The sequence below is a fragment of the Rattus norvegicus genome, chromosome 4 (genome assembly GCF_021556685.1).
Source record: "Rattus norvegicus strain SHRSP/BbbUtx chromosome 4, alternate assembly SHRSP_T2T, whole genome shotgun sequence".
NCBI lineage: Eukaryota > Metazoa > Chordata > Mammalia > Rodentia > Muridae > Rattus > Rattus norvegicus.
Genome location: NC_141537.1, coordinates 83965766 through 83976553, shown reverse-complemented (window position 1 = coordinate 83976553; position 10788 = coordinate 83965766).

Sequence of the window (10788 nt, the reverse complement as noted above, 5' to 3'; positions counted from 1 at the left end):
ATACATATATATGAATGTCTGCGTGCATGTGTGTATGTGTATGGGGGGAGCCTGAGCACACAACTGCTCATGGTGCACATATGGGGGGCACTTGTGGTGCACAGTTCTCTTTCACTGTAGGTTCTATTGACCAGATTCAGGCCATCAGGTTTATTGACAAGAGTTTTACTGCTGAGGCTTTGGCTGGCCTTTCATTTTACCTTTTAAGTTTATTTTTGTGAGATAGGTTTTAATTTAATTTGATTGTTTTATTGTATTGAGAAAGAATCTTACTGTGTAGACTTTCATGGCCTTAAAGCTATGATAATTCTTCTGCCTGTGCTTCCCAAGCTCTGGAATTATAGACACGTGCTACCATACCCAGTAAGAACTTAGATATTTTAAATTTGATATTTATTTCATCTTCTATAGTCTCTATTTTAATCAACTGTCCTATGTTTGTATTACCCATATGTTAAGAACGTAATTATATATTTGAATACACTATTAGTATTTTTGTTTTTGCAGAGCCAAGTGAAACCCAGAGCCTCGCACATGTTAACCAAGTTTCCACCAGAAACTACACGCTCAAGCCCTCATACTTTTAATGAAAAAGTTTGAGAGCAGCGATGTTTGGACACTGCTCTTTGGGAAGACCAAAAGAAGTCTAATTTCAGAGTGGCTTTAAATTTAGTGCTGATTTTCTGAAGTTAAAAGAGGACAAGGAGGAAGGGAGAGAGTAAGGAGAGAAAGAACAAGGGAGGAGAGAAGCGGGGAGGGGGAGCAGAAAGAGAGGAAAAGGAAGGAGAGGGAATGAGGGAGGCAATGGATGGGAAGGAATAGGGAGGGATTGAGGAAGGGAAGGAGAGAGGGAGAGAGGAAGAAGCAGTGGTCACACTGTTTACTTTGAAAGTTGTCTCCACTGGGCTCCTGAGAAGCTACCGAGGGCAATGCTATCTACGTAAGCTCCTTCGAATTATGAGTCCCTGCAACGTTTGAAGACTTGCCATTTAATGAATACTGCTGAATTATCTTTTGTTGTGCCACCAGAAATACGATATATACAGCCATAAAACAGGTCCTGAATCTTGTCGCAAGTCATGTGACTAGATCACCTGAGGAGCAGAAAGTCCAGTCCCCTTCATCCCTCCCTGCATCTGCAGATACATAGGCCATGTTGTGTCAACCTTACGCTGTTTAAGAACTGTCCTGTTCTTCATGCAAGGTGGTTGAGGGGTAACGGCTGGCTGGGGACTCTTCAGCTCCACTGTTACAGAGGGAGCTTGTGTCTAGGGGATGACATGGAGCTTCCTGCACAAGTGTGTTAACTTTTATCATATAGTATCATGGTTATTGCTAGTACAGTGTTGGAGATTTAAAAAGCATTCAGGCAAAATGAAACCCTGAAAGTGATTAATGCTGTTGTCCTTAGCATACTGAGCCTAGGAATTAAGCAAGGGCTGCTGTGATTTATATCTGCTGGAGACCAAGAGAAGACATCTGCTCAGTCATTTTAGCAGGACTTTTGGCAAGCCCTGTTGTATGATTTAGGACCGAATGCATTCCCCTGGGCTCTGGCTCTGTGAGGAAGGCAGGGCTAAAGCTGACGCCTCAATGGATCTTACAGGAACTGTTGTTGTTCTAGCCAAATCTTTGGGGATGAACACTAATCTTTTTCTTAAATGTTTAATTTTCAAATTTTGAAAGTAAGAGAGGCTCACTGAAAAGTAAATAAACAATTTCACAGCACACACAACTGACTGACCACTGGGAACTTGTACCTATGCTTCAAAGACTGGCATCTGTGGGAGATACAGGGGGCCACTACCAAAAAAAAACCAGAAAAGAGGACCCCCACAAAGATGCTGTGAGTAGGAAAAAAGGGGATACAGATGGATTAGATGTTTGTCAACCAGCAATCAAAATCTGCCGGCTACATAGCAGTGCCGAATCTTAGTGGGAAGATGAAGGATAGAGTCTGCCTATTGTTGACCTGCACTGGAAATACTGGAGAAGTTCCCAGTGCATATTTTCTTTTCTTTCTTTTTTTTTTAATGAGGCTTTTATTTTTTATTTTTTTTAATTTATTTAATACTTAATAATAATTCTTTGGTTTCCGGGCAAACGTCCCCCTCCCCCCTCCCCTTCCTTATGGGTGTTCCCCTCCCAACCCTCCCCCCATTGCCGCCCTCCCCCCAACAGTCTAGTTCACTGGGGGTTCAGTCTTAGCAGGACTCAGGGCTTCCCCTTCCACTGGTGCTCTTACTAGGATATTCATTGCTACCTATGGGGTCAGAGTCCAGGGTCAGTCCATGCATAGTCTTTAGGTAGTGGCTTAGTCCCTGGAAGCTCTGGTTGCTTGGCATTGTTGTACATATGGGGTCTCGAGCCCCTTCAAGCTCTTCCAGTTCTTTCTCTGATTCCTTCAACGGGGGTCCTATTCTCAGTTCAGTGGTTTGCTGCTGGCATTCGCCTCTGTATTTGCTGTATTCTGGCTGTGTCTCTCAGGAGCGATCTACATCCGGCTCCTGTCGGTCTGCAATTCTTTGCTTCATCCATCTTGTCTAATTGGGTGGCTGTATATGTATGGGCCACATGTGGGGCAGGCTCTGAATGGGAGTTCCTTCAGTCTCTGTTTTAATCTTTGCCTCTCTCTTCCCTGCCAAGGGTATTCTTGTTCCCCTTTTAGAGAAGGAGTGAAGCATTCACATTTTGATCATCCGTCTCGAGTTTCATTTGTTCTAGGCATCTAGGGTAATTCAAGCATTTGGGCTAATAGCCACTTATCAGTGAGTGCATACCATGTATGTCTTTTTGTGTTTGGGTTAGCTCACTCAGGATGATATTTTCCAGTTCCAACCATTTGCCTACGAATTTCATAAAGCCGTTGTTTTTGATAGCTGAGTAATATTCCATTGTGTAGATGTACCACATTTTCTGTATCCATTCCTCTGTTGAAGGGCATCTGGGTTCTTTCCAGCTTCTGGCTATTATAAATAAGGCTGCAATGAACATAGTGGAGCACGTGTCCTTTTTATATGTTGGGGCATCTTTTGGGTATATGCCCAAGAGAGGTGTAGCTGGATCCTCAGGCAGTTCAATGTCCAATTTTCTGAGGAACCTCCAGACTGATTTCCAGAATGGTTGTACCAGTCTGCAATCCCACCAACAATGGAGGAGAGTTCCTCTTTCTCCGCATCCTCGCCAGCATCTGCTGTCACCTGAGTTTTTGATCTTAGCCATTCTCACTGGTGTGAGGTGAAATCTCAGGGTTGTTTTGATTTGCATTTCCCTTATGACTAAAGATGTTGAACATTTCTTTAGGTGTTTCTCAGCCATTCGGCATTCCTCAGCTGTGAATTCTTTGTGTAGGTCTGAACCCCATTTTTAATAGGGTTATTTGTCTCCCTGCAGTCTAACTTCTTGAGTTCTTTGTATATTTTGGATATAAGGCCTCTATCTGTTGTAGGATTGGTAAAGATCTTTTCCCAATCTGTTGGTTGCCGATTTGTCCTAACCACAGTGTCCTTTGCCTTACAGAAGCTTTGCAGTTTTATGAGATCCCATTTGTCGATTCTTGATCTTAGAGCATAAGCCATTGGTGTTTTGTTCAGGAAATTTTTTCCAGTGCCCATGTGTTCCAGATGCTTCCCTAGTTTTTCTTCTATTAGTTTGAGTGTATCAGGTTTGATGTGGAGGTCCTTGATCCACTTGGACTTAAGCTTTGTACAGGGTGATAAACATGGATCAATCTGCATTCTTCTACATGTTGACCTCCAGTTGAACCAGCACCATTTGCTGAAAATGCTATCTTTTTTCCATTGGATGATTTTGGCTCCTTTGTCAAAAATCAAGTGACCATAGGTGTGTGGGTTCATTTCTGGGTCTTCAATTCTATTCCATTGGTCTATCTGTCTGTCTCTGTACCAATACCATGCAGTTTTTATCACTATTGCTCTGTAATACTGCTTGAGTTCAGGGATAGTGATTCCCCCTCAAGTCCTTTTATTGTTGAGGATAGTTTTAGCTATCCTGGGTTTTTTGTTATTCCAGATGAATTTGCAAATTGTTCTGTCTAACTCTTTGAAGAATTGGTTTGGTATTTTGATGGGGATTGCATTGAATCTGTAGATCGCTTTTGGTAAAATGGCCATTTTTTATTATATTAATCCTGCCAATCCATGAGCATGGGAGATCTTTCCATCTTCTGAGGTCTTCTTCAATTTCTTTCTTCAGTGTCTTGAAGTTCTTATTGTACAGATCTTTTACTTGCTTGGTTAAAGTCACACCGAGGTACTTTATATTATTTGGGTCTATTATGAAGGGTGTCATTTCCCTAATTTCTTTCTCGGCTTGTTTCTCTTTTGTGTAGAGGAAGGCTACTGATTTATTTGAGTTAATTTTATACCCAGCCACTTTGCTGAAGTTGTTTATCAGCTTTAGTATTTCTCTGGTGGAACTTTTGGGATCACTTAAATAAACTATCATATCATCTGCAAATAGTGATATTTTGACCTCTTCTTTTCCGATCTGTATCCCCTTGACCTCCTTTTGTTGTCTGATTGCTCTGGCTAGAAATTCAAGAACTATATTGAATAAGTAGGGAGAGAGTGGGCAGCCTTGTCTAGTCCCTGATTTTAGTGGGATTGCTTCAAGTTTCTCTCCATTTAGTTTAATGTTAGCAACTGGTTTGCTGTATATGGCTTTTACTATGTTTAGGTATGGGCCTTGAATTCCTATTCTTTCCAGGACTTTTATCATGAAGGGGTGTTGAATTTTGTCAAATGCTTTCTCAGCATCTAGTGAAATGATCATGTGGTTTTGTTCTTTCAGTTTGTTTATATGATGGATCACGTTGATGGTTTTCCGTATATTAAACCATCCCTGCATGCCTGGGATGAAGCCTACTTGATCATGGTGGATGATTGTTTTGATGTGCTCTTGGATTCGGTTTGCCAGAATTTTATTGAGTATTTTTGCGTCGATATTCATACGGGAAATTGGTCTGAAGTTCTCTTTCTTTGTTGGGTCTTTGTGTGGTTTAGGTATAAGAGTAATTGTGGCTTCATAGAAGGAATTCGGGAGTCATCCATCTGTTTCAATTTTGTGGAATAGTTTGGATAATATTGGTATGAGGTCTTCTATGAAGGTTTGATAGAATTCTGCACTAAACCCGTCTGGACCTGGGCTCTTTTTGGTTGGGAGACCTTTAATGACTGCTTCTATTTCCTTAGGAGTTATGGGGTTGTTTAACTGGTTTATCTGTTCCTGATTTAACTTCGGTACCTGATATTTCTCTAGGAAATTGTCCATTTCCTGAAGATTTTCAAGTTTTGTTGAATATAGGCTTTTATAGTAAGATCTGATGATTTTTTGAATTTCCTCTGAATCTGTAGTTATGTCTCCCTTTTCATTTCTGATTTTGTTAATTTGGACACACTCTCTGGGTCCTCTCGTTAGTCTGGCTAAGGGTTTATCTATCTTGTTGATTTTCTCAAAGAACCAACTTTTGGTTCTGTTGATTCTTTCTATGGTCCTTTTTGTTTCTACTTGGTTGATTTCAGCTCTGAGTTTGATTATTTCCTGCCTTCTACTCCTCCTGGGTGTATTTGCTTCAGTTTGCTCTAGAGCTTTTAGGTGTGCTTGTCAAGCTGCTGACATATGCTCTTTCCTGTTTCTTTCTGCAGGCACTCAGCACTATGAGTTTTCCTCTTAGCACAGCTTTCATTGTGTCCCATAAGTTTGGGTATGTTGTACCTTCATTTTCATTAAATTCTAAAAAGTTTTTAATTTCTTTCTTTATTTCTTCCTTGACTAGGTTATCACTGAGTAGAGCATTGTTCAATTTCCATGTATATGTGGGCATTCTTCCCTTATTGTTATTGAAGACCAGTTTTAGGCCGTGGTGGTCTGATAGCACACATGGGATTATTTCTATCTTTCTGTACCTGTTGAGGCCCGTTTTTTGACCAACTATATGGTCAATTTTGGAGAAAGTACCATGAGGAGCTGAGAAGAAGGTATATCCTTTTGCTTTAGGATAGAATGTTCTATAAATATCTGTTAAGTCCATTTGGCTCATGACTTCTCTTAGTCTGTCTATGTCTCTGTGTAATTTCTCTTTCCATGATCTGTCCATTGATGAGAGTGGGGTGTTGAAATCTCCTACTATTATTGTGTGAGGTGCAATATATGTTTTGAACTTTAGTAAGGTTTCTTTTACGTATGTAGGTGCCCTTGTATTTGGGGCATAGATATTTAGGATTGAGAGTTCATCTTGGTGGATTTTTCCTTTGATGAATATGAAGTGTCCTTCCTTATCTTTTTTGATGACTTTTAATTGAAAATTGATTTTATTTGATATTAGAATGGCTACTCCAGCTTGCTTCTTCTGACCATTTGCTTGGAAAGTTGTTTTCCAGCCTTTCACTCTGAGGTAGTGTCTGTCTTTGTCTCTGAGGTGTGTTTCCTGTAGGCAGCAGAATGCAGGGTCCTCCTTGCGTATCCAGTTTGTTAATCTATGTCTTTTTATTGCGGAATTGAGGCCATTGATGTTGAGAGATATTAAGGAATAGGGATTATTGCTTCCTGTTATATTCATATTTGGATGTGAGGTTATGTTTGTGTGCTTTTCTTCTCTTTGTTTTGTTGCCAAGACGATTAGTTTCTTGCTTCTTCTAGGGTATAGCTTGCCTCCTTATGTTGGGCTTTACCCTTTATTATCCTTTGTAGTGCTGGATTTGTAGAAAGATATTGTGTAAATTTGGTTTTGTCATGGAATATCTTGGTTTCTCCATCTATGTTAATTGAGAGTTTTGCAGGATACAGTAACCTGGGCTGGCACTTGTGTTCTCTTAGGGTCTGTATGACATCTGTCCAGGATCTTCTGGCCTTCATAGTTTCTGGCGAAAAGTCTGGTGTGATTCTGATAGGTCTGCCTTTATATGTTACTTGACCTTTTTCCCTTACTGCTTTTAATATTCTTTCTTTATTTTGTGCGTTTGGTGTTTTGACTATTATGTGATGGGAGGTGTTTCTTTTCTGGTCCAATCTATTTGGAGTTTTGTAGGCTTCTTGTATGCCTATGGGTATCTCTTTTTTTAGGTTAGGGAAGTTTTCTTCTGTGATTTTGTTGAAGATATTTACTGGTCCTTTGAGCTGGGAGTCTTCACTGTCTTCTATACCTATTATCCTTAGGTTTGATCTTCTCATTGAGTCCTGGATTTCCTGTATGTTTTGGACCAGTAGCTTTTTCTGCTTTACATTATCTTTGACAGTTGAGTCAATGATTTCTAGGGAATCTTCTGCTCCCGAGATTCTCTCTTCCATCTCTTGTATTCTGTTGGTGAGGCTTCTATCTACAGCTCCTTGTCTCTTCTTTTGGTTTTCTATATCCAGGGTTGTTTCCATGTGTTCTTTCTTGATTGCTTCTATTTCCATTTTTAATTCCTTCAACTGTTTGATTGTGTTTTCCTGGAATACTTTCAGGCATTTTTGCGATTCCTCTCTGTAGGCTTCTACTTGTTCTCTAAGGGAGTTCTTCACGTCTTTCTTGAAGTCCTCCAGCATCATGATCAAATATGATTTTGAAACTAGATCTTGCTTTTCTGGTGTGTTTGGATATTCCATGTTTATTTTGGTGGGAGAATTGGGCTCCGATGATGCCATGTAGTCTTGGTTTCTGTTGCTTGGGTTCCTGCACTTGCCTCCCGCCATCAGATTATCTCTAGTGTTACTTTGTTCTGCTATTTCTGACAGTGGCTAGACTGTCCTATAAGCCTGTGTGTCAGGAGTGCTGTAGACCTGTTTTCCTGTTTTCTTTCAGCCAGTTATGGGGACAGAGTGTTCTGCTTTCGGGCGTGTAGTTTTTCCTCTCTGCAGGTCTTCAGCTGTTCCTGTGGGCCTGTGTCTTGAGTTCACCAGGCAGGTCACTTGCAGGGGAAAAGTTGGTCCTACCTGAGGTTCTGAGGCTCAAGTGTGCTCGTGGTGTACTGCCTAAGTCCTCTCCGGGGCGGCAACAACCGAGAAGATCTGCGCCGCTCTTTCCGGGAGCCTCCGTGCACCAGGGTTCCAGATGGCGTTTGGTGTTTTCCTCTGGCGTCTGGATGTGCGCAGAGTGCAGTCTCTTTTGGTTTCCCAGGCTTGTCTGCCTCTCTGTAGTTTTAGCTCTCCCTCCCACGGGATTTGGGTGCAGAGAACTGTTTATCCGGTCTGTTTCCTTCAGGTTGCGGCGGTGTCTCAGGCGCAGGGGTCCTGCCGCTCCTGGGCCCTCCCCTACGGGAACCCAGAGGCCTTATACAGTTTCCTCTTGGGCCAGGGATGTGGGCAGGGGTGGGCAGTGTTGGTGGTCTCCTCCGCTCTGCAGCCTCAGGAGTGCCCACCTGCCAGGCAGTGAGGTCTCTCTCCCACGGGGTTTGGGAGCAGAGACCAGTGCATATTTTCAATCAGAAACCCTGTGTACATCTACAAATGTCTTAAAAGAGCTGAAATACACATGGAAAAGGAGAGGGCGGAACAGGAGGTACTCCAGGATGGAGAGAGAGAGTGACACCATGCTCACAGAACTTCCTCCAGCTGGGTCCTCCTGTCACTCACTGCACACCATGAGCAGCCACGTTAAACCAAGAGACAAAACTCATTCTCTGACAAGGACCTAGGGGCAAATCTGACCTCATGCCCTGCCCTCGAAGCCTTCAAACGGGAAGAAAGTACTTTCGATGAGAAGATGCTACTTCATGAATAACTCCAGAGCCGTCATCTAACAAAGGAAGCTCCAGTATGACTAGAGAGCAGAGTAGGGAGTGTCCAGTTACTCCCCATTGAAGAAAAGTGGGTGCTCACCATTGCTGTGCGAGGCTCTGAACTTCCCTCCATCTGCTCTTATTTTTCTCCTCCTCTTCCCAATAATTTTTTCTAAAAATCTGAATTCTCAAAAAAACTTCCCTAAACTCCTTTAATTGAGAGAGGAGAAGCCTCCAGTCCACAATAAGCTGGTTGGACTAACTCCCAAGTAACCTCGGCTTACTTTTCCCCTTCTGTGTTTATACACCCAGGAAAAGATCTGGAAGTCCACCTACCAAATGGTACTGGTGGAGTGTGAAGTGATGTTTCTGTATGGGTAGGTGGGACAGCAGCAGCAGCTAGAACAGTCTGTCATTTGCCAAGTCCAGTCTCCCCAGGGAAGAGAGCTATTCTTTAAGGAGGACATTTTGAAATGGCCCTATCCTGTGATTCACTGGAGGGAAGTGACAGTGGCTGGGGGGCCAAAATAAACAGAAGTTCAAAAAGAAAAGTATGTGGCTTTTATGGCAAAAGCTTGAAGTGCCTCTGCATTTGAAACTGAAGTTGACTTTGGACAGGGGAGAAGGGGCATGGGCAGGGACTTCGTTACTCAGACAGCAAGATCTTCTCAGCGGCATTTCAGCAGCTGCGGTGGATTGCAGAAGAAATAAGATCTCTAATACATCATTGCTTGCTCAAATAAGCTCTAGTGTCCCCAAAAAACCTTCATGTTAGTTAGGCTTGAGTCACAGAACAGCTCCTCAGAGGTCTAGTTTCATAGCCAATGAGATACATGCCCTCCTTTGGTCTCACAGGTGTAGCAAACTCCACTGAGCTTTGCCTCTCTGCACAAAAGCTCAGAGACAGGAGAAGGAGGCAACTTCCAACATCTCTGTTACTGTAACTTGTCAAAGGCTCCTCCTTCTCCTGCCTCTTTTGCCCTCTTTCTCTCCCTCTTATGCCACTTTGTAAAGAGTTGATGGTTACAGAGTCAAGTCAGAAGCATTATAAGAGAGAGAAAAGAAATCTAGTAATCTTGGAGCTGGAGCAATGGCTCAATGGCTAAGACTACTTGTTCTTGGAGAAGAACTGGGTTCCCAGCACCCAGGAAACAGCACGCAAACATCCATAACTCCAGTTCTAGGTGATCTTATGCACTCTCCTGACCTCTGCCTGGACCCTGCCCACACATGGTGCACATAAATACATGCAAGCAAAATAATTAAATACATAAAAATAAAATAAAATATTTCAAAAATGCAGACAAAACACACACATATAATAATGTTTATATATTTATATATTGTATATGTAATAAAATAAAACAAAAATTTATCACTAGGTTAAAAAAAAAGAATTCAGTAATCCTGTGTTACTAGGCAGTTCCGGTTACCGTGATTAACCCTAAGACAGTTAGTTTAAAATTACTAGTGGCAACATCTGCCAAAGCAGAGTCTTCTAGTAAAGAGGATGCTGGCGAAAGTAAGGACACAGGAAGGTTTGTGTTGTTCTCTCCTAATTCTTGCTCTGAACAAGTCCCCATATTCCCAACAGCCAGTGACGCTGGATAAAGCAGATCAGAATCTGGAGGTGACGTTAGGTGGTAGGGTTCAGTGGCGTGGAAACAAGAAATGAAACCAAACTTAGGAGGCTCCTTTAAATGGGAGGCCAGCTGCTCAGCAGGAGGCTGGCAAGGCTCAGCCAGGCAGCCAGGCTGCTCACTGGCAAAGGGAGCTATGCACTCTTATGGATTTTCTGGGCAGGCTAAGCTGGTAAGTCCTATTCTCGGTCTGCAGTTTCAAAACTTGCCTCAGTGTTCAAGCATCCCGGCCTTGTACTTGAGAGCTAAGGAAGGAGTGTGTGGGACTTAAAGCCTCAAATTACATTCCCAGCTTAAAGGTTTCTACCTGGATAGGTTTCATACCGGGACACCATGAGACCTTGTCTATTGGTGAAGAGACTTGAGATTACACGACAGGGCTCTGTTCCTCAACAATTGGCCATTTTTTTTACATTCAGTCGAGCGAT